The 23,767-nt window shown below is 40.1% G+C and overlaps 1 protein-coding gene across 1 annotated transcript in view; it reads right to left on the bottom strand.

The window, feature by feature from the left end:
• The window catches only part of HIKESHI (heat shock protein nuclear import factor hikeshi), a 47,659-nt gene that overhangs the window by 18,701 nt on the left and 5,191 nt on the right, over positions 1–23,767 (bottom strand). The gene's annotated exons all lie outside the window — the stretch shown is intronic.

The following is a 23,767-nucleotide window of genomic DNA, read 5'->3' as shown; positions in this document are numbered from 1 at the left end:
CCCGGGAGGCGGAGCTGGCACTACACTCTAGCCTGGGTGACAGAGCAAGACTCTGTCTCAAAAAAAAAAAGAAAGAAAAGAAAACCAGAGGCTTATTAACACCAACCTCTTGAAGATGGCCGATTAGGAACAGCTCCAGTCTACAGCTCCCAGCACGAGCAACGCAGAAGACGGGTGATTTCTGCATTTCCATCTGAGGTACCGGGTTCATCTCACTAGGGAGTGCCAGACAGTGGGTGCAGGACAGTGGGTGCAGCGCACCGTGCGCGAGCCAAAGCAGGGCGAGGCATTGCCTCACTCGGGAAGTGCAAGGGGTCAGGGAGTTCCCTTTCCTAGTCAAAGAAAGGCGTGACAGACAGCACCTGGAAAATCGGGTCACTCCCACCCTAATACTGCGCTTTTCCAACGGGCTTAAAAAACGGCACACCAGGAGATTATATCCCGCACCTGCCTCGGGGGGTACTATGCCCACGGAGTCTCACTGATTGCTAGCACAGCAGTCTGAGATCAAGCTGCAAGGTGGCAGCTAGGCTGGGGGAGGGGCGCCTGCCATTGCCCAGGTTTGATTAGGTAAACAAAGCAGCAGGGAAGGTCAAACTGGGTAGAGCCCACCACAGCTCAAGGAGGCCTGCCTGCCTCTGTAGGCTCCACCTCTGGGGGCAGGGCACAGACAAACAAAAAGTCAGCAGTAACCTCTGCAGACTTAAATGTCCCTGTGTGACAGCTTTGAAGAGAGTAGTAGTTCTCCCAGCACGCAGCTGCAGATCTGGGAACAGGCAGACTGCCTCCTCAAGTGGGTCCCTGACCCCCGAGCAGCCTAACTGGGAGGCACTCCCCAGTAGGGGCAGACTGACACCTCACACGGCCGGGTACTCCTCTGAGACAAAACTTCCAGAGGAACGATCAGACAGCAGCATTTGTGGTTCACCAAGATCCACTGTTCTACAGCCAACGCTGTTCTGCAGCCACTGCTGCTGATACCCAGGCAAACAGGGTCTGGAGTCGACCTCTAGCAAACTCCAACAGACTGCAGCTGAGGGTCCTGTCTGGTAGAAGGAAAACTAACAAACAGAAAGGACATCCACACCAAAAACCCTTCTGTACAACACCATCGTCAAAGACCAAAAGTAGATAAAACCACAAAGATGGGGAAAAAACAGAGCAGAAAAACTGGAAATTCTAAAAAGCAGAGCGCCTCTCCTTCTCCAAAGGAACACAGTTCCTCACTAGCAACAGAACAAGGCTGGACGGAGAATGACTTTGACAAGTTAAGAGAAGAAGGCTTCAGACGATCAAACTACTCCGAGCTACAGGAGGAAATTCAAACCAATGGCAAAGAAGTTAAAAACTGTGAAAAAAAATTAGACGAATGGATAACTAGAACAATCAACGCAGAGAAGTCCGTAAAGGAGCTGACGGAGCGGAAAGCCAAGGCTCGAGAACTACATGAAGAATGCAGAAGCCTCAGGAGCTGATGCGATCAACTGGAAGAAAGGGTATCAGTGATGGAAGACGAAATGAATGAAATGAAGTGAGAAGGGAAGTTTAGAAAAAAAGAATAAAAAGAAATGAACAAAGCCTCCAAGAAATATGGGACTATGTGAAAAGACCAAATCTACGTCTGATTGGTGTACCTAAAACTGACGGGGAGAATGGAACCAAGTTGGAAAACACTCTGCAGGATATTATCCAGGAGAACTTCCTCAATCTAGCAAGGCAGGCCAACATTCAGATTCAGGAAATACAGAGATCACCACAAAGATACTCCTCGAGAAGAGCAACTCCAAGACACATAATTGTCAGATTCACCAAAGTTGAAATGAAGGAAAAAGTGTTAAGGGCAGCCAGAGAGAAAGGTCAGGTTACCCACAAAGGGAAACCCATCAGACTAACAGCGGATCTCTCGGCAGAAACTCTACAAGCCAGAAGAGAGTGGGGGCCAATATTCGACATTCTTAAAGAAAAGAATTTTCAACCCAGAATTTCATATCCAGCCAAACTAAGCTTCATAAGTGAGGGAGAAATAAAATCCTTTATAGACAAACAAATGCTGAGAGATTTTGTCACCACCAGGCCTGCCCTAAAAGAGCTCCTGAAGGAAGCACTAAACATGGAAACGAACAACCGGTACCAGCCACTGCAAAAACATGCCAAAATATAAAGACTATCAAGGCTAAGAAGAAACTGCATGAACTAACGAGCAAAATAACCAGCTAACATCACAATGACAGGACCAAATTCACACAGAACAATATTAACTTTAAATGTAAATGGGCTAAATGCTCCAATTAAAAGACAAAGACTGGCAAACTGGATAAAGAGTCAAGACCCATCAGTGTGCTGTATTCAGGAAACCCATCTCACGTGCAGAGACACACATAGGCTCAAATTAAAGGGATGGAGGAAGATCTACCAAGCAAATGGAAAACAAAAAAAGGCAGGGGTTGCAATCCTAGTCTCTGATAAAACAGACTTTAAACCAACAAAGATCAAAAGACACAAAGAAAGCCATTACATAATGGTAAAGGGATCAATTCAACAAGAAGAGCTAACTATCCTAAACATATATGCACCCAATACAGGAGCACCCAGATTCATAAAGCAAGTCTACAAAGAGACTTAGACTCCCACACAATAATAATGGGAGACTTTAACATCCCACTGTCAACACCAGACAGATCAACAAGACAGAAAGTTAACAAGGATACCCAGGAATTGAACTCAGCTCTGCACCAAGCAGACCTAATAGACATCTACAGAACTCTCCACCCCAAATCAACAGAATATACATTTTTTTCAGCACCACACCACACCTATTGCAAAATTGACCACATAGTTGGAAGTAAAGCACTCCTCAGCAAATGTAAAAGAACAGAAATTATAACAAACTGTCTCTCAGACCACAGTGCAATCAAACTAGAACTCAGGATTCAGAAACTCACTCAAAACCGCTCAACTACATGGAAACTGAACAACCTGCTCCTGAATGACTACTGGGTACATAACGAAATGAAGGCAGAAATAAAGATGTTTTTTGAAATCAATGAGAACAAAGTCACAACATACCAGAATCTCTGGGACACATTCAAAGCAGTGTGTAGAGGGAAATTTATAGCATTAAATGCCCACAGGAGAAAGCAGGAAAGATCCAAAATTGACACCCTAACATCACAATTAAAAGAACTAGAAAAGCAAGAGCAAACACATTCAAAAGCTAGCAGAAGGCTAGAAATAACTAAAATCAGAGCAGAACTGAAGGAAATAGAGATACAAAATACTCTTCAAAAAATTAATGAATCCAGGAGCTGGTTTTTTGAAAAGATCAACAAAATTGATAGACTGCTAGCAAGACTAATAAAGAAGAAAAGAGAGAAGAATCAAATAGATGCAATAAAAAATGATAAAGGGGATATCACCACTGATCCCACAGAAATACAAACTACCATCAGAGAATACTACAAACACCTCTACGCAAATAAACTAGAAAATCTAGAAGAAATGGATAAATTCCTCGACAAATACACCCTCCCAAGACTAAACCAGGAAGAAGTTGAATCTCTGAATAAACCAATAACAGGCTCTGAAATTGTGGCAATAATCAATAGCTTACCAACCAAAAAAAGTCCAGGACCAGATGGATTCACAGCTGAATTCTACCAGAGGTACCAGGAGGAGCTGGTACCATTCCTTCTGAAACTATTCCAAGCAATAGAAAAAGAAGGACTCTTCCCTAACTCATTTTATGAGGCCAGCATCATCCTGATACCAAAGCCTGGCAGAGACACAACCAAAAAAGAGAATTTTAGACCAATATCCTTGATGAACATTGATGCAAAAATCCTCAATAAAATACTGGCAAACCGAATTCAGCAGCACATCAAAAAGCTTATCCACCATGATCAAGTGGGCTTCATCCCTGGGATGCAAGGCTGGTTCAACATATGCAAATCAATAAATGTAATCCAGCAATATAAACAGAACCAAAGACAAAAACTACATGATTATCTCAATAGATGCAGAAAAGGCCTCTGACAAAATTCAACAACCCTTCATGCTAAAAACTCTCAATAAATTAGGTATTGATGGGACGTATCTCAAAATAATAAGAGCTATCTATGACAAACCCACAGCCAATATCATACTGAATGGGCAAAAACTGGAAGCATTCCCTTTGAAAACGGGCACAAGACAGGGATGCCCTCTCTCACCACTCCTATTCAACACAGTGTTGGAATTTCTGGCCAGGGCAATTAGGCAGGAGAAGGAAATAAAGGGTATTCAATTAGGAAAAGAGGAAGTCAAATTGTCCCAGTTTGCAGATGACATGATTGTATATCCAGAAAACCCCACTGTCTCAGCCCAAAATCTCCTGAAGCTCATAAGCAACTTCAGCAAAGTCTCAGGATACAAAATCAATGTGCAAAAATCACAAGCCTTCTTATACACCAATAACAGGCAAACAGAGAGCCAAATCATGAGTGAACTCCCATTCACAATTGCTTCAAAGAGAATAAAATACCTAGGAATCCAACTTACAAGGGATGTGAAGGACCTCTTCAAGGAGAACTACAAACCACTGCTCAATGAAATAAAAGAGGATACAAACAAATGGAAGAACATTCCATGCTCATGGGTAGGAAGAATCAATATCGTGAAAATGGCCATACTGCCCAAGGTCATTTATAGATTCAATGCCATCCCCATCAAGCTACCAATGATTTTCTTCACAGAATTACAAAAAACTACTTTAAAGTTCATATGGAACCAAAAAAGAGCCCGCATCGCCAAGTCAATCCTAAGCCAAAAGAACAAAGCTGGAGGCATCACGCTACCTGACTTCAAACTATACTACAAGGCTACAGTAACCAAAACAGCATGGTACTGGTACCACAACAGAGATATAGACCAATGCAACAGAACACAGCCCTCAGAAATAATGCCACATATCTACAACCATCTGATCTTTGACAAACCTGACAAAAACAAGCAATGGGGAAAGGATTCCCTATTTAATAAATGGTGATGGGAAAACTGGCTAGCCATATGTAGAAAGCTGAAACTGGATCCCTTCCTTACGCCTTACACAAAAATTAATTCAAGATGGATTAAAGACTTACATGTTAGACCTAAAACCATAAAAACCCTAGAAGAAAACCTAGGCAATACCATTCAGGACATAGGCATGGGCAAGGACTTCATGTCTAAAACACCAAAAGCAATGGCAACAAAAGCCAAAATTGACAAATGGGATCTAATTAAACTAAAGAGCTTCTGCATAGCAAAAGAAACTACCATCAGAGTGAATAGGCAACCTACAAAATGGGAGAAAATTTTCGCAACCTACTCATCTGACAAAGGGCTAATAAGAATCTACAATGAACTCAAACAAATTTACAAGAAAAAAACAAACAACCCCATCAAAAAGTGGGCGAAGGATATGAACAGACACTTCTCAAAAGAAGACATTTATGCAGCCAAAAAACACATGAAAAAATGCTCATCATCACTGGCCATCAAAGAAATGCAAATCAAAACCACAATGAGATACCATCTCACACCAGTTAGAATGGCCATCATTAAAAAGTCAGGAAACAACACGTGCTGGAGAGGATGTGGAGAAATAGGAACACTTTTACACTGTTGGTGGGACTGTAAACTAGTTCAACCATTGTGGAAGTCAGTGTGGCGATTCCTCAAGGATCTAGAACTAGAAATACGATTTGACCCAGCCATCCCATTACTGCGTATATACCCAAAGGATTATAAATCATGCTGCTATAAAGACACATGAACACGTATGTTTATTGCAGCACTATTCACAATAGCAAAGACTTGGAACCAACCCAAATGTCCAACAACGATAGACTGGATTAAGAAAATGTGGCACCTATACACCATGGAATACCATGCAGCCATAAAACATGATGAGTTCATGTCCTTTGTAGGGACATGGATGAAACTGGAAACCATCATTCTCAGCAAACTATAGCAAGGACAAAAAACCAAACACCGCATGTTCTCACTCATAGGTGAGAACTGAACAATGAGAACACATGGACACAGGAAGGGGAACATCACACTCCGGGGACTGTTGTGGGGTGGGGGGGAGGGGGGAGGGATAGCATTAGGAGATATACCTAATGCTAAATGACGAGTTAATGGGTGCAGCACACGAACATGGCGCATGTATACATATGTAACAAACCTGCACATTGTGCACATGTACCCTAAAACTTAAAGTATAATAATTAAAAAAATTAAAAAAAAAAACGCCAACCTCTTAAGGTTGATGTGAAAGATAAATATATAATACAAATGAAAACCTAGTACACTGCATTACACATAGCAGATATTCAATATATGCTACCCTTTCATTCATTTTTCAATCATTATAACACCTTCCTAATTGGTTTCTCTGCCTCTAGTCTTAATAAGATTCCCCAAGCCATTCCAGACAATTCTTTTCCCAAAACACCATTTTGTTTTGGTTTGGTTTGGTTTTAGAGAAGAGATCTCACTATGTTGACCCATGCCAGTCTCAAACTCCTAGGCTCAAGCAATCCTCCCACCCCAGCCTCCCGAGTAGTTAGGACTACAGGCACACGCCACCATGCCCAGCTCTAAAACACCATATTAAGATCTTGCTCAAACACTTGCTTACAAGAAAAAATTTAAACCCCACAAAGCATGACCATCCATACGACAGTCCCAATTTACCTTTAAAACCTCACCTTTCACTCCACCCAAACAGGAACCTATCATGCCACCCTTAAAAGTCTTCTCCTCACTGTCATTTGAAGATGCACTGCATTATTTCTAGTTTTATGACTTTAATCATCTCCAAGTGTGATTCCCATCCACCCACTTCCGCCCCATCCAAATCTTATTCATATTTCAAGTTCATGCTCCAGTCTAGTCTTCCATAGAGACATTCTCATTTATCTCAGCTCACTATTCTGTCTCCTCTGAACAATGTCTTGGTGTGATATTTAATATTCACACACACATGCAGATGCTGAAAGTAGGCATCAAGTAGACGTTCAATAATTACCTGATGAATGAGAACACAACAAAGTCTTAACTACATAAACAGATACATTTTTCTTCTGTAATTTACTTAACAGAAAGGCCTAAAGTAACTTCCCAAGCTTTCACAATGTAAATAGATAGTTACATAATACAACAAAAGACCTTATAGCCACACATATTAGAGTACCTGCAGGTTCCCATTTTTTATTTTATTATTTATTTATTTATTTATTATTTTGAGATGGAGTCTCCCTCTGTCGCCCAAGCTGGAGAGCGGTGGCACGATCTTGGCTCACTGCAACCTCCGCCACCTGGGTTCAAGCGATTCTCCTGCCTCAACCTTGAGAGTAGCTGGGATTACAACCATGCACCACCATGCCCAGCTAATTTTTGTATTTTTAGTGGAGACAGGGTTTTGCCATGTTGGCCAGGCTGGTCTTGAACTCCTGACCTCAAGTGATCTGCCTGCCTCAGCCTCCCAAAGTGCTGGGATTACAGGCATGAGCCACAGGCCCGGCCTAAAGTTTTTAGTTAAATGTCCCTTCTATATTACAGAGACCAAAACCAGCATCTAAAGCCAAAACTGTGAGGAACCTGTTTAAACCTTCCCAAATTTTCCAACTACCAAACCTTATCTAAGCATGTGCCTTTTTTTTTTTCCGAGACGGAGTCTCGGTCTGTTGCCCAGGCTGGAGTGCAGTGGTGCCATCTCGGTTCACTGCAACCTCCGCCTCCCAGGTTCAAGCCATTCTTCTGCTTCAGCCTCCTGAGTAGCTGGGACTACACGTGCACACCACCACGCCCAGCTAATTTTTGTATTTTTAGTAGAGATGGGGTTTCACCATATTGGCCAGGCTGGTCTCAAACCCCTGACCTCATGATCCACCCGCCTAGGCCTCCCAAAATGCTGGGATTACAGGTGTGAGCCACCGCACCCAGCCACATGTGCCACTTTTTTGTTATTTTAGGATTTCATATCCCATGTTCAAAAAAAAAAAGTTTCTTCTTGTTTCTTAGTATCAAAACATTTATTTTATGTTTTCAAATTTAGTCCTACCTGAGTTCTTAACCATCACCCACAGATTGTTCCAGCAACAGGGTAAAATGTATTTATCACATAACTCCTTTTCAGAACCCAGGAGTCACAAAGAATCATCCCTCGAGCAAAACAAAACTCGCAGTAACTGGCTTTAAGACACCCTACAAGTACATGTAATTCTCCCAATAGAGCTCTCTTGACCTCTCCAGCCAAAACTGTTCTGTGTGAAGTTAAGAAATCTGTTCACATCACATCATCCAGTACAGAATCATAAGCACTGCCAACATTTTTCTTTTTTTCTTTTTTTTTGAGACAGGGTCTCACTTTGTCATCCAGGCTGGAGTACAGTGGTCCGATCTTGGCTCACTGCAGCTTCATCCTCCTAGGCTCAAGTGATCCTTCCACTTCAACCTCCTAAGTAGTGGGACTATAGGCATGTACCACCATGCCTGGCTAATTTTTTTATTTTTTGTAGAGACAGATTCTCACTGTGTTACGCAGACTGGTCTGGAACTCCTTGGCTCAAGTGATCCATCCACCTCAACCTCCCAAAGTGCTGAAATTACAGGCGTAAGCCACCATACCTGGCCCCAAATTTCTTAACATGAAATTTGTTTCACTGGAATAACTCTCTACCCTCCAGCTCCCATAAAATTATGCTAGACTTGTTACTTAATAAATTCTCAGTTCAATCAAGTGCCTGAAGTTACTTCAGCAAGCCTCTCCCTAACCCTGATGTGCTAGTTAGCTAGGTTTTCCCAATATAATCAAACTTAAACCCACAAGCTTGAAAGGGCACCTGAAAGGTTGAAAAATATAAACCTATTACAAATTCACCTATTCTTATATTTTAATGATATACCATTTCCTACTATGAATACTAGGTCTAATCTATTATATATAAATTAAGAATTCTGATAGTTCAAACATTCAAAAAGTTTTCCAAACAACTAGTAAAGAACCACCCAAAACATTTTAATAGCATTTTATCATTTGTTTAATGTTGGTATGCACTAAGTCTCTAAATATATTAAGTTGCTTTATTTTTCTCTAATAAAACATTGTGCTTTACCATCACAAATATTGCCCTGAAAATTTGTTTTCATGAATAAAACTATGAATAGTCTTGTTATAATGGAAATGATGAGAAACAATTTATTTTTTAAAAAGCCAATGGGCCAAACATGTTGGTGTGCATCTGCGGTCCTGAGGTGGGAGCACTGTTTGAGCGCAGGAGTTCTAGGTTGTAGCGCACTATGCTGGTTGGGTGTCCACACTAAGTTCGGTAGCAATACGGTGCCCTCCTAGGAATGAGAGCCCATCAGGTTGCCTAAGAAGGGGTGAAACAGCCTAGTTCGGAATGGAGCAGGCTCAAAACTTCATGCTGATCAATAGTGGGATCATATCTGTATACAGCCACTGCACTCCAGCCTGGGCAACATACTGAGACCCCGTCTCTTAAAAAATAAATAAAAATAAATGTAAAAATAAAATAAAAAGCAGACAATAAAAGAACTAGTATTATCATAATGAAAACAAATCCATTTTCCCATGGATCAAGTATTACTCTGGGATTTAGTTTTAGACTGCTTAACTCTACAAGAGAAAACATATGGCACTTAGAAACTATTAAAGTTTCAGATACAGTAATTGGATTAACTCATTTTTTATTGAACTTTCTCCAGATTGGATGAAATAATACAATAAGGAAATGTCTGGGTTCTTATGATCCTAAAGTGCCTCCCCAATCTCTTATGTGTCACAAGAGAAAAGACAGCCAAAAGTACAAAAAGGATAGAACACTTTTCACTGTTCCCTAAGCATCTCCTGTAGGGAATAACCAAAAAGAAATACTGTGCCCCATTCCAAACTCAAAACATTGGCAAAACTGTGGCAAGAACAGGGAAAGATGGGGGAAATTAAATTGACAATTTGACTGGTATGTCTCCAAAAACAACAAATGTGTCCTGGTCTAGTGGCTGGTGACCAATTTCACCTTAATCAATGCAATGTACTCTGGGTACAAATTAGCTTGCTTCTCCTACTCTATTGCTTATGATTATTATATAAATAGATATAAGTATCCATTTAATCTTTCATGTTTTCCAACTGAATCTTTCTATATTTTCCAACTGATATCATGTTTGTCAAAAAAACTATAAAAGTATCTATTTACATTTATTTGTTTCTTTTTAAAATCAATACATAAATACTCATATATTTGTATTTTACTTCTTTTTTTTAAGACACGGTCTCACTCTGTCCCCAGGCTGGAGTGCAGTGGTATGACTGCAGATCACTGCAACCTCTGCCTCCTGGGCTCAAGCAATCCTCCTGAGGCCTCAGACCCCCAAGTAGCTGGGACCAGAGGCATGAGCCACCACAATCAGCTAATTTTTTAATTTTTTGTCGAGATGGGGTTTTGCTACGTTGCCCAGGCTGGTCTTGAACTCCTGAGTTCAAGTGATCCACCTGCCCTGGCCTCCCTAAGTGCCAGGATTACAGGCATGAGCCTCCGTGCCCAGCCTATATTTTACTTTAAAATAAGCAGTTGAGAGCTCCCAAGTGAGTATCAAGAGAACATGCTTGATGAAGGATCCAGAAAAATATGTTCATGATTTTGTCTTTTCAACAAATGTTGGAACCACTAAATATCCATTTGCCAAAAAAAAATTCTTTTGACAAATACCTTGCAATAAAGATTAAATTTAATTCAAATTGGATCCCAGTTATAAATGTAAAATCTAAAACTATTAAAACCTCTAGGAGAAAGTCTTTGCAACCTTGGGTTAGGCAAAGATTTCTTACATCAAAAGCACAACCCAGAAAAGAACAAACTGAAAAATTAGACTTCATCAAAATTTAAAACTTCTCTAAAAACACTGTTAGAGGGGATGGGAAAAAACAAAAACACTGTTAGAGAAAAGACCAGCCACAGACTGGGAAAAAAAATATTTTCAAATCACATACCTGATAAGGAACTTGTATCAAGAATATATATACACACATGGCTGGGTGCGGTGGCTCACGCCTGTAATCCCAGCACTTTGAGAGGCCGAGGCGGGTGTATCACGAGGTCAGGAGATCGAGACCACGGTGAAACCCCGTCTCTACTAAAAATACAAAAAATTAGCTGGGCGCAGTGGCGGGCGCCTGTAGTCCCAGCTACTCGGGAGGCTGAGGCAGGAGAATGGCATGAACCCGGGAGGCGGAGCTTGCAGTGAGCCAAGAATGCGCCACTGCACTCCAGCCTGGGCGACAGCGAGACTCCATCTCAAAAAAAAAAAAAAAAAAAAAGAATATATATACACACACATATATATACACATGTACATATATATACACACACATATACACATATACATATATATACATACACATACACACATATAGAACTCTTAAAACAACTTTAAGAAAACAACCCAATTAAAAACATGTAAATGATTTGGATATTAACCAGAGAAGATATATAAATAGCAAATAAGAACATTAAAAAATGCTTGGAGACTGGGCATGGTGGCTCACACCTGTAATCCCAGCACTCTGGGAGGCTGAGGTGGGTGTATCACTTGAGGTCAGGAGTTCAAGATCAGCCTGACCAGCATGGTGAAACCCTCTCTACAAAAACAAATATAAAAATCAGCTGGGTGTGGCAGTGCTCACCTGTAATCCCAGCTACTCGGGTGGCTAAGGCAGGAGAATTGCTTGAACCCGGGAGATGGAGGTTGCAGTGAGCTGGGATGGTGCCACTGCACTCCAGCCTGGGTGATAGAGTGAGACCTGGTCTCAAAAAGAAAAAAAGAAAACTGCTCAATATAGCTGGTCATTAGAAAAATGCAAATTAAAACAAGGGAATACTACCACACACCTATTAGAATGCTTAAAACTGACCATTACCAAGTGTTGATGAGAACATGGAAGAACTGGAACTTTCATACACCATTGGTTGAAATGTAAAACAAGGCCAGGTATGGAGACTCACGTCTGTAATCCCAGCACTTTGGGAAGCTGAGGCAGGTGGATCACCTGAGGTCAGGAGTTCGAGACCAGCTTGACCAACATGGTGAAACCCCATCTCTACTAAAAATACAAAAATTAGCTGGGCATAATGGCGGGTGCCTGTAATTCCAACTACTCAGGAAGCTGAGGCAGGAGAATCACTTGAACCTGGCAGGCAGAGGTTGCAGTGAGCCGAGATCATGCCACTGCACTCCGGCCTGGGCAACACATGGTCTCAAAAAAAAAAGAAATGTAAAACAAAACAACCATGTTGGAAAGCAGTTTGACAATTTCTTAGAAGGTAAAACATTTAATTACCATATGATGCAGCCGTTCTACTCCTAGATATTAACCCAAGAGAAATGAAAGCATAGGTCCATACAAAGATTTGCAGACAACTGTTCACAGCAGTTTTATTTTTATGAGCCAAAAACTAGTAACAACCCAAATGTCTATCAGCAGGCAAACAGCTAAACAAATTGTGGCATATCCATACAATGGAATACTACCCAGCAATAAAAAGGAATGAACACCATATAAAAGTGAAAAAAACGGGCCAGGCACAGTGGCTCACACCTATAATCCCAGCACTTTGGGAGGCCAAGGCAGGTGGATCATGAAGTCAGGAGTTCGAGACCAACCTGGCCAACAAGGTGAAACCTCGTCTCTACTAAAAATACAAAAATTAGTCAGGCATGGTGGTGCACACCTATAATCCCAGCTACTCGGGAGGCTGAGGCAGGAGAATCACTTGAACCCGGGAGGCAGAGGTTGCAGTGAGCCGAGATCACACCACTGCACTCCAGCCTGAGCAACAGCGTGAGACTCTGTCTCAAAAAAAAAAAAAGAAAAAAAAGTGAAAAAAATGAACACCACAATCAAAAGGATCGACATAACATGAATGACTGTAAAAATAATTATTCTGAGTAAAAAAAGCCAGACAAAAAAAAAAGAATGCATACTGTATGACTTCATCTATATAAAACTCTAGAAAATGCAAACTATTTTATAGTGACATAAAGTACATCAGTAGTTGCCTACAGTGGAGAAGAGGTGGTGGAAACAGGTCCATTCATTGATTGTGGTGACAGTTTCACAAATGTAGATATATCAAAATTTATCAAACTGCACACTTCAAATATGTGCAATTAACTGTGTGTCAATTATACATCAATAAAGCTACTATAATCTGTTAATAAAAAATAAATTTTCTTTGTTTTGCTTTTTGAGACAGAGTTTCACCGTTGTCACCCAGGCTGGAGTGCAATGGCACGATCTTGGCTCACTCCAACCTCCACCTCCCAGGTTCGAACGATTCTCCTGCCTCAGCCGCCCAAATAGCTGGGATTACAGGCACCTGCCAGCACACCCAGCTAATTTTTGTGTTTTTAGTAGACAGGGTTTCACCATGTTGGCCAGGCGGGTCTCAAACTCCTGACCTCAAGTGATCCACCTGCCTTGGCCTCCCAAAGTGGTGGGATTACAAGTGTGAGCCACCACGCTCAGCCCTCTTTGTTCTTTACAAGATTTCTTAAGAAAGGATAAAAGCCTGCTTAAAAAGGAAACTGAAAAATTAAAATTGGGTCCAATGGATTCTGATGGTATATCAATAGTTAGAATACATCATATATAAATCAAATATATCTAAACACATATATCCATGATTTCATAATTCTTTAAAAAAATTGTTTAAGTATCTTTGAAGGATGCTAGGGAATCAACTCATTTTTGAACATTCATACATAAAAAGAAAGAATGAAGCATTTATCCTGCCTTTCCGATGACAACTCCATCCCTGGGTAACAAAACAGTAGATATGCAAGTTTATCTCTACAGACTTTACAGATAATAAATAAAATGACAAAATTAGAACACTATCATTTTGAACCCCTACTGAATTAATAAATTACAAACAAATGGCTGCTAAGTTTCACACAAAAACATATCCATATATGTACTTCCTGGTGGAAAAAAACACCACCACCTATAAGAATCCTGCCAAAACTTAAAAAACTAAAATCTGATTAAACCTCTAAGCCCAAGTAGTTTCTTGGAAATGGAGAAGACAGAATACATTATCTTTGTATAAAAGACACTTGAGAGATCAACCAATTGCCATGTAAGGACCTTACATGGATGTTGATTACAAGTATTTAAAAACTTATATAAACATAAAACTTTTGAGACCACTGACAATTTGAACACTGATTACAGATATTCAATTTGGTATTAAAAAATCATTTTGGGGCTGGGTGCGATAACTCAGGCCTGTAATCCTAGCACTTTGGGAGGTTGAGGCAGGTGGACTGCTTGAGCCCAGGAGTTCGAGACCAGCCTGGGCAGCATGGCAAAACCCCATCTCTACAAAAAAAAAAAAAAAAAAAAAAAAAACACAAATTAGCCAGGTGTGGTGATGTGCGCTTGTGATCCTAGCTCCTCAGGAGGCTGAGGTGGGAGGATCACCTGAGCCCTGGAGCTTGAGGCTGCAGTGAGCTGAAATCTTGCTACTGCACTCTGGCCTGGGCCACAGAGTGAGACTGGTCTCAAAAAAAAAAAAAATTATTTTTAGGCCCGGCACAGTGGCTCATGCCTATAATCCCAGCACTTCTGGAAGGCCAAGGCAAGAGGATCACCTGAGGCCAGGAATTTGAGACCAGCCTGGGCAACATGGCAAGACCCTATCTCTACAAAACATAAATCAGCCAAAGTGGTGGTGCATACCTGCAGTCCTAGCTACTTAGGAAGCTAAGGCAGGAGGATTGCTTGAGCCCAGGAGTTTGAAGCTATAGTGAGCTATAATCTGGACATTGCACTCCAGCCTGGAAAACAGAGTAAGACCCTGTCTCTAAAACAAACGAACAAAAAATTATCTTTAGATGTGATAACAGTATTACAGTTTTTTTAACTGTCTTTTAAAGACATACATTAAAATGTTTACAGATTACATGTTGTAATTGTAGAATCTGCTCTCAAATAATATGAAAAGGGAGAAGTAAATGGGCATCTAAATAAAATAACATTGTCCATGAGGTGGTCATTTCTGAAGCTGGAGGATGAGTAGAACAGGAATCAATATTCCACTTAAATCTGGTTTTCTACATGCCTGAATTTTCTAGTAATAAAATTTAAATAACTTCAATTTATTTTGTAACTAAGGTACTAGATAAAAATTATAAATAAATAAAATTGACAAAGGCCAATATCCTCTCTCATATTGTCTTTGGCCATTATTGGTATGAAGGTTATACTGGCTTCAAAATTTATTAAACTGAATAACTTTGCCTCTTTCTGTATTCTCTGAAAATTATATAAAATATGAACAATTTGTTTCTTAAAGGTATAGTAGAACTTTGTAAACCCATCTGATGGCCGCATGAGGAAGGAAGAGGTATGTTTTTAATTACTGATTTTAATTTTATTGATATTACATCTATCCAGGATTTCAATCTACTCTTGAAAGTAAATTATTTCAGTTTTGTTTGGTATATTCTTCTAGAAAATAGCCAATTTTGTCTGTTCCTATGTCATTTCAAATGTACCGGCATAAACTTTATAAATTTTATTTGAAACTCTATTAAACTTATAGTTATTGTTCTTCACATTTTTAATAATATTATTTGTGCTTTCTTTTTCCTTGATTCATCGTTTTTCATTCTTGTTTTTTGTCTATCGCCCAGGCTGGAGTACAGTGGCGTGATGTCGGCTCACTGCAACCTCTGCCTCCCTGGCTCAAGCGATTCTCCCGCCTCAGTCTCTCGAGTGCTGGGACAACAGGCGTGCACCACCACACCTAGCTAATTTTTTGTATTTTTAGTAGAGACAAGGTTTCACCATATTAGCCAGGCTGGTCTCGAACTTCTGGTGATCTACCTCCCTCGGCCTCCCAAAGTGATGGGATTACAGGCATGAGCCACCACACCCAGCCCTTGATTCATCTTTTTAGAGGCTCATCTTTTCATCAGTCTTTTCAAAGAACCAGATTTTGGTTTCATTGAGCCTCTCTATTGTTTGTTTTCCATTATTAATTTCTACTTTTAGCATCATCATTTTCTTCTTTCTTTGGAATGCTTATGTTAAATACTTAGATCATTCAATTCAACCTGACTTTTTTTTGTTTCTGTTTTTGAGACAGAGTCTTGCTCTGTTGCCCAGGCTGGAGGGCAGTGTTACAATCTCCGCTCACTGAACCTCTTAGAAATACTTAAGTCTTCCTAGCAAATTATCTCATTCCTTGTGAATGAATCTCTTTATCCTTGATAATACTTCTGACTAATCTAATTTTTCTTAAAATTCATATACTTATACAAGCTTTCTTTTGGTTCCTTGTGTTAGAATGTTTCAGATTCACGGCCGGGCATGGTGGCTCACGCCTGTAATCCCAGCACTTTGGGAGGCCGAGGCAGGTGGATCACAAGGTCAGGAGATCAAGACCATCTTGGCTAACAACGTGAAACCCTGTCTCTACTAAAAATACAAAAATTAACCGGGTGTGGTGGCGGGCACCTGTAGTCCCAGGTACTCTGGAGGCTGATGCAGGAGAATGGCGTGACCCCCCAGGAGGCAGAGCTTACAGTGAGCCGAGGTTGTGCCACTGCACTCTAGCCTGGGCAACAGAGCGAGACTCTGTCTCAAAAAAAAAAAAAAAAAGAATGTTTCAGATTCATTACTCATAAACAGCAATATAATTATTTTGTTTGCTGCCTTTAAATAAAAATATCTCATTCTGGAATCTGTTTTCTCTGGTAAGTTTAATCTGTTTACATTTATATAAACACTTATATAAACTGATTTATATAACTGATATAGTTTAAATTATTTCCAATGCCTTATTTTGTTTTGACTACACTATGTTTTTTCTTTGCTTTCCTCCTTTTTTAAATTTATTTTATTTTATTTTATTTTTTGAAGATGGAGTCTCACTCTGTCGCCCAGGCTAAAGTGCCGTGGTGGGGTCTCGGCTCACTGCAACCTCCACCTCCCAGGTTCAAGCGGTTCTCCTGCCTCAGACTTCCAAGTAGCTGGGATTATGAGCTCCTGCCACCACATCTAGTTAATTTTTGTATTTTTAGTGGAGACAGGGTTTTACCATGTTGGCCAGGCTGGTCTTGAACTTCTGACCTTAAAGTTATCCACCTACCTTGGCCTCCCAAAGTGTTGGGATTACAGGCATGAGCCACTGCACCAGACTTTCTTTTCTTTTTCCTCTTTTCCTACATTCTAGTGGACTGTTTTCTCTTCTACCTTTCCTCCACTTACTCTAATGATATGGAAGGTGCACTTTTTTTTTTTTTTTTTTTTAATGGAGTCAGTCTTGCTATGTTGCCCAAGCTGGTCTTGGACTCCTCGGCTCAAGTAATCCTCTCACCTTGATCTCCTGAGTAGCTGGGGCTATTGGCACGTGCCACCACACCCAGCTTACTTTTACTTACATTTTTAATAGGATTACTTCTAAGCAGAATCATTATTATTACTCTCCTTTTTAAGAACCAAACCTCAAAAAACAGTAACTCAGGTTACCACCCCTATCTTATATGTTTTTTTCTGGAACAGTAATAATTCTTGTGTGTTTGTTATGCTGTTTTATACAATCAAGTTGTCCAGATTTGTCTATAGGTTTACCAATTTCTGTGCTAACTTTGTGTCTTGCATCCTTTTCTATGCTCTGGGTTCAATTTCCTCTTATAAAGTACAACTACCTCTGGTAAGTAGTTCTTTCACTAATGATCTGAGTGGTAAACTCTTCATCTCCATCTGAAAATATATTTCTTCACTTTAGAATGACAGTTTTGAAAGTTATTTTATTTTTCCAGCCAGGCATGGTGGCTCATGCCTGTAATCCCAGCACTTTGGGAGGCTGAGGTGGACGGATCATGAGGTCAGGAGTTCGAGACCAGCCTGACCAACATGGCGAAACCCCGTCTCTACTAAAAATACAAAAATTAGCTGGGCGTGGTGGTGTGCACCTGTAATCTCAGCTACTTGGGAGGCTGAGGCGGGAGCACTGCTTGAACCCAGGAGGCAGAGGTTGTGGTGAGCTGAGATCATGCTATTGCACTCCAGCCTGGGAAATAAGAGTGAAACTCCATCTCAAAAAAAAAAAAAAAAAAAGAAAGTTATTTTATTTTTCCTTGGCACTTTAATGATATTATTCTATTTGGTTTTGGCTTCTATTAATGCTCTTGATAAGTCTGCTAAACTAACTGCTGTTCAGTTATAAATGACTTTCTCTCGCTGCTTTATTACTTTATATTTAATGTTCAGTAATTTTACTAGAATGTACTGAATTATCTATTTATATTTTTCTAATTACAGATACACTGTCTACTTCTAGGCACAACCAAAGCGAAGAATAAAAAATGATTTAAAAGTGACTACCATCTTAATTTTCCCAAAGATCGTTCAAATACTATGCCATATGTATAAAGGGTATGTGTACCATGAATGCCCTAGGGCAGAAGTTCTCAAACTTTAGCTTGCAACACAAACATTTGGGAACTTATTACAGTACAGACTTCTAGATTCCACACCCAATTTCTGAGTCACCAGGTCTGCAGTCTTGCCAGGAATTGGCATTTCTAATAGATTCCCAGGTGATGTTGAAACTGCAGATCAGGAAGGAGCTCATGCTTTAAGAACCATAGCCTTAGGGATTTATGATAATTATCTCATGAAACCCCCACTGAGAAGGACTATAGGGACTTAATCTACTCCTTAAACCTAGAGATTAGTATTTATCATCAATTCTAAACAATTTTTAGCTTTAAATATTGCTCTCTCCCATTTCTTTCTTTTTTTTTTTTCTTTTTCTTTTGAGATGGAGTCTCACTCTGTCGCCCAAGCTGGAATGTAGTAGCATGATCTTGGCTCATTGCAACTGCAATCTCCACCTCCTGGGTTCAAGCTATTCTCATGCCTCAGTCTCCCGAGTAGCTGGGACTACAGGCACATGCCACCATGCCTGGCTAATTTTTTGTATTTTACTATACAGGGGGTTCCACCATGTTGCTTAGGCTGGTCTCGAACTCTTGAGCTCAGGCAACCCACCTCCTCGGCCTCCCAAAATGCTAGGATTACAGGCATGAGCCACCACACCCAGCCTCCCATTTCTCCTTGTAGAATACCAACTATATAAAACAGTAACAGCTACCTCCTCTGTGAGGAGGTAGAACTGTCCCAGTTCATTCTTCACGGAGGCCTCAGAGCAAAATAAAATCTGTTATCATTCCTTTACCCAAAATTGTTCACTGGCTTCTCGACACCTATAAGAGCAGTTGTTTTTGGGGAGAGATACATGAATGGGCTTCAGAGTAGACGCAAATATTTGAGTACTTACATTATGGTACACATACTTTCTAGAATACTATGGAATAGGTCTGTGACCTAAGCATGTTAAAAACTGCTGACCTATTACATTCCCAATGAGTCAGTGTGCTACATAAAACTTCATAATCCATGCCTATCTTTCTCGCATATACCCTGATGTCACTCTGAGCACACCATGCTTTCGAACTTTCACCTTATGCCCCATTACCTCCACCTAGAAAAGAATGCCCAATAGATCTCTCACAGGCCTGACAAAGTCCTACTTGTCTGCCGAAGAGCTCCAACATCACCTCCTCCAGGAAAGCTTCCCCAACCCACTTAAGAGTTAATTGCTACGTTTTCTATTCTCCCTGCGTACTTTGTACAAACATCCACTATTACTTTTCACCATTCCAATTACTGGTCTACAGAAATGTCTTCCTCTATGAGTTATCTCAGGCAAGAACTTAATCATTACCTTTATATCCCCATAACAGACACACAAATGTTTGGTAAATATACAAACATGTTACCTACATGGTACCTAAATATAATTTTTCCTTGAACTCTATAAACAGTTTCTAGGAGAATATATATTTTTATTTTAAGAATTTTCACGCCTGTAATCCCAGCACTTTGGGAGGCCGAGGTGGGTGGATCACCTAAGGTCAGGAGTTCAAGACCAGCCTGGCCGACACTGTGAAACCCCATCTCTACTAAAAATACAAAAAATTAGCAAGGTGTGGTGGTGGGCGCCTATAATCCCAAGTACTCAGCAGCCTGAGGCAGGACAATCACTTGAACCCAGAAGGCGGAGACTGCAGTGAGCAAAGATTGTGTCATTGCACTCAGCCTGGGCAACTAGAGCAAAACTCCATCTCAAACATAAATAAAATAATTAAAAATTTTTAAAAAGGAAATTTCAGGTCTGTCTCCATCTAGATTTTCAAGGGAACCAGAGTTTCAATAGATATAAATGGCACCTAATCTAGTTTCATTCTCACATTTCTTCACAAAATGCCGCAAAGAATTACGGCTCTGCAAACGCCACAAAGATACTCCCTGAGAAGAGCAACTCCAAGACACATAATTGTTAGATTCACCAAAGTTGAAGGAAAAAATGTTAAGGGCAGCCAGAGAGAAAGGTCAGGTTATCCACAAAAGGAAGCCCATCTCACTAACAGCAGACCTCTCGACAGAAACTCTACAAGCCAGAAGAGAGTGGAGGCCAATATTCAACATTCTTAAAGAAAAGAATTTTCAACCCAGAATTTCATATCCAGCCAAACTAAGCTTCATAAGTGAAGGAGAAATAAAATCCTTTACAGACAAACAAATGCTGAGAGATTTTGTCACCACCAGGCCTCCCTTACAAGAGCTCCTGAAGGAAGCACTAAACATGAAAAGGAACAACTGGTACCAGCCATTGCAAAACCATGGAAATTGTAAAGACCATTAATGCTAGGAAGAAACTGCATCAACTAATGAGCAAAATAACCAGCTAACATCATAATGACAGGACCAAATTCACACATAACAATATTAACCTTAAATACAAATGAGCTAAATGCTCCAATTAAAAGACACAGACTGGCAAATTGGATAAAGAGTCAAGACCCATCAGTGTGCTGTATTCAGGAGACCCATCTCACGTGCAGAGACACACATAGGCTCAAAATAAAGAGATGGAGGAAGATCTATCAAGCAAATGGAAAAGAAAAAAAGGCAGGGGTTGCAATCCTAGTCTCTGATAAAACAGACTTTAAACCAACAAAGATCAAAAGAGACAAGGCCATTACATAATGATAAAGGGATCAATTCAACAAGAAGAGCTAACTATCCTAAATACATATGCACCCAATACAGGAGCACCCAGATTCATAAAGCAAGTCCTTAGAGACTTACAAAGAGACTTAGACTCCCACACAATAATAATGGGAGACTTTAACAACCCACAGTCAACATTTGACAGATCAACCAGACAGAAAGTTAAAAACAATATCCAGGAATCAAACTCAGCTCGGCACCAAGCAGACCTAATAGACATCTACAGAACTCTCCACCCCAAATCAACAGAATATACATTCTTCTCAGCACCACATCACACTTATTCCAACATTGACCAGATAGTTGGAAGTAAAGCACTCCTCAGCAAATGTAAAAGAACAGAAATTATAACAAACTGTCTCTCAGACCACAGTGCAATCAAACTAGAACTCAGAATTCAGAAACTCACTCAAAACCACTCAACTACATGGAAACTGAACAACCTGCTCCTGAATGACTACTGGGTACATAACGAAATGAAGGCAGAAATAAAGATGTTCTTTGAAACCAACGAGAACAAAGACATAACATACCAGAAACTCTGGGACACATTCAAAGCAGTGTGTAGAGGGAAATTTATACCACTAAATGACCACAAAAGAAAGTAGGAAAGATCTAAAATTGACACCCTAACATCACAATTAAAAGAACTAGAGAAGCAAGAGCAAACACATTCAAAAGCTAGCAGAAGGCAAGAAATAACCAAGATCAGAGCAGAAGTGAAGGAGATAGAGACACAAAAAACCCTTCAAAAAATCAATGAATCCAGGAGCTGGGTTTTGGAAAGATCAACAAAATTGATAGACTGCTAGCAAGACTAATAAAGAAGAAAAGAGAGAAGAATCAAATAGATGCAATAAAAAATGATAAAGGGGATATCACCACTGATCCCACAGAAATACAAACTACCATCAGAGAATACTACAAACACCTCTACGCAAATAAACTAGAAAATCTAGAAGAAATGGATAAATTCCTCGACAAATACACCCTCCCAAGACTAAACCAGGAAGAAGTTGAATCCCTGAATAGACCAATAACAGGCTCTGAAACTGAGGCAATAATTAATAGCCTACCAAGCAAAAAAAGCCCAGGACCAGACGGATTCATAGCCGAATTCTACCAGAGGTACAAAGAATAGCTGGTACCATTCCATCTGAAACTATCCCAATTAATAGCAAAAGAGGGAATCCTCCCTAATTCATTTCATGAGGGCAACATCATCCTGATACCAAAGCCTAGCAGAGAAAACAAAAAAAGAGAATTTTAGACCAGTATCCCTGAGGAACATCAATGCAAAAATCCTCAATAAAATACTGGCAAACTGAATCCAGCAGCACATCAAAAAGCTTATCCACCACGATCAAGTTGGCTTCATCCCTGGGATGCAAGGCTGGTTCAACATACGCAAATCAATAAATGTAAACCATCATATAAAAAGAATCAAAGAGAAAAACCACATGATTATCTCAACAGATGCAGAAAAGGCCTTTGACAAAATTAACAGCCCTTCATGCTAAAAACTCCCAATAAACCTGGTATTGATGGCACGTATCTCAAAATAATAAAAGCTATTTATGACAAACCCACACCCAATATCATACTGAATGGGCAAAAACAGGAAGCATTCTCTTTGAAAACTGGCACAAGACAGGGATGCCCTGTCTCACCCCTCCTATTCAACATAGTGTTGTAAGTTCTGGCCAGGGCAATCAGGCAAGAGAAAGAAATAAAAGGTATTCAATTAGTAAAAGAGGAAGTCAAATTGTCCCTGTTTGCAGATGACATTGTATATTTAGAAGACCCCATTGTCTAAGCCCAAAATCTCCTTAAGCTCATAAGCAACTTCGGCAAAGTCTCAGGATACAAAATCAATGTGCAAAAACCACAAGCATTCCCATACACCAATAACAGGCAAACAGAGAGCCAAATCCTGAGTGAACTCCCATTCACAATTGCTTCAAAGAGAATAAAATACCTAGGAATCCAACTTACAAGGGATGTGAAGGACCTCTTCAAGGAGAACTGCAAACCACGGCTCAACAAAATAAAAGAGGATACAAACAAATGGAAGAACATTCCATGCTCATGGACAGGAAGAATCAATACTGTGAAAATGGCCATACTGCCCAAGGTAATTTATAGATTCAATGCCATCCCCATCAAGCTACCAATGACTTTCTTCACAGAATTGGAAAACACTACATTAAAGTTCATATGGAACCAAAAAAGAGCCCACATTGCCAAGACAATCCTTAGCCAAAAGAACAAGGTTGGAGACATCACGCTACCTGACTTCAAACTATACTACAAGGCTACAGTAACCAAAACAGCATGGGAACCAAAATAAGAGATATAGACCAATGGAACAGAATAGAGCCCTCGGAAACAATACTACACATCTAAAACCATCTAATCTTTGACAAACCTGACAAAAACAAGCAATGAGGAAAGGATTCCCTATTTAATAAATGGTGCTGGGAAAACTGGCTAGCCATATGTAGAAAGCTGAAACTGGATCCCTTCCTTACACCTTATACAAAAATTAATTCAAGATGGATTAAAGACTTA

Source organism: Hylobates moloch, unplaced genomic scaffold (assembly GCF_009828535.3).
Source record: "Hylobates moloch isolate HMO894 unplaced genomic scaffold, HMol_V3 SCAFFOLD_11, whole genome shotgun sequence".
Classification (NCBI taxonomy): Eukaryota; Metazoa; Chordata; class Mammalia; order Primates; family Hylobatidae; genus Hylobates; species Hylobates moloch.
The sequence above is the reverse complement of the archived record's forward strand: the minus strand, read 5'-3'. Positions and strand labels throughout refer to the sequence as shown.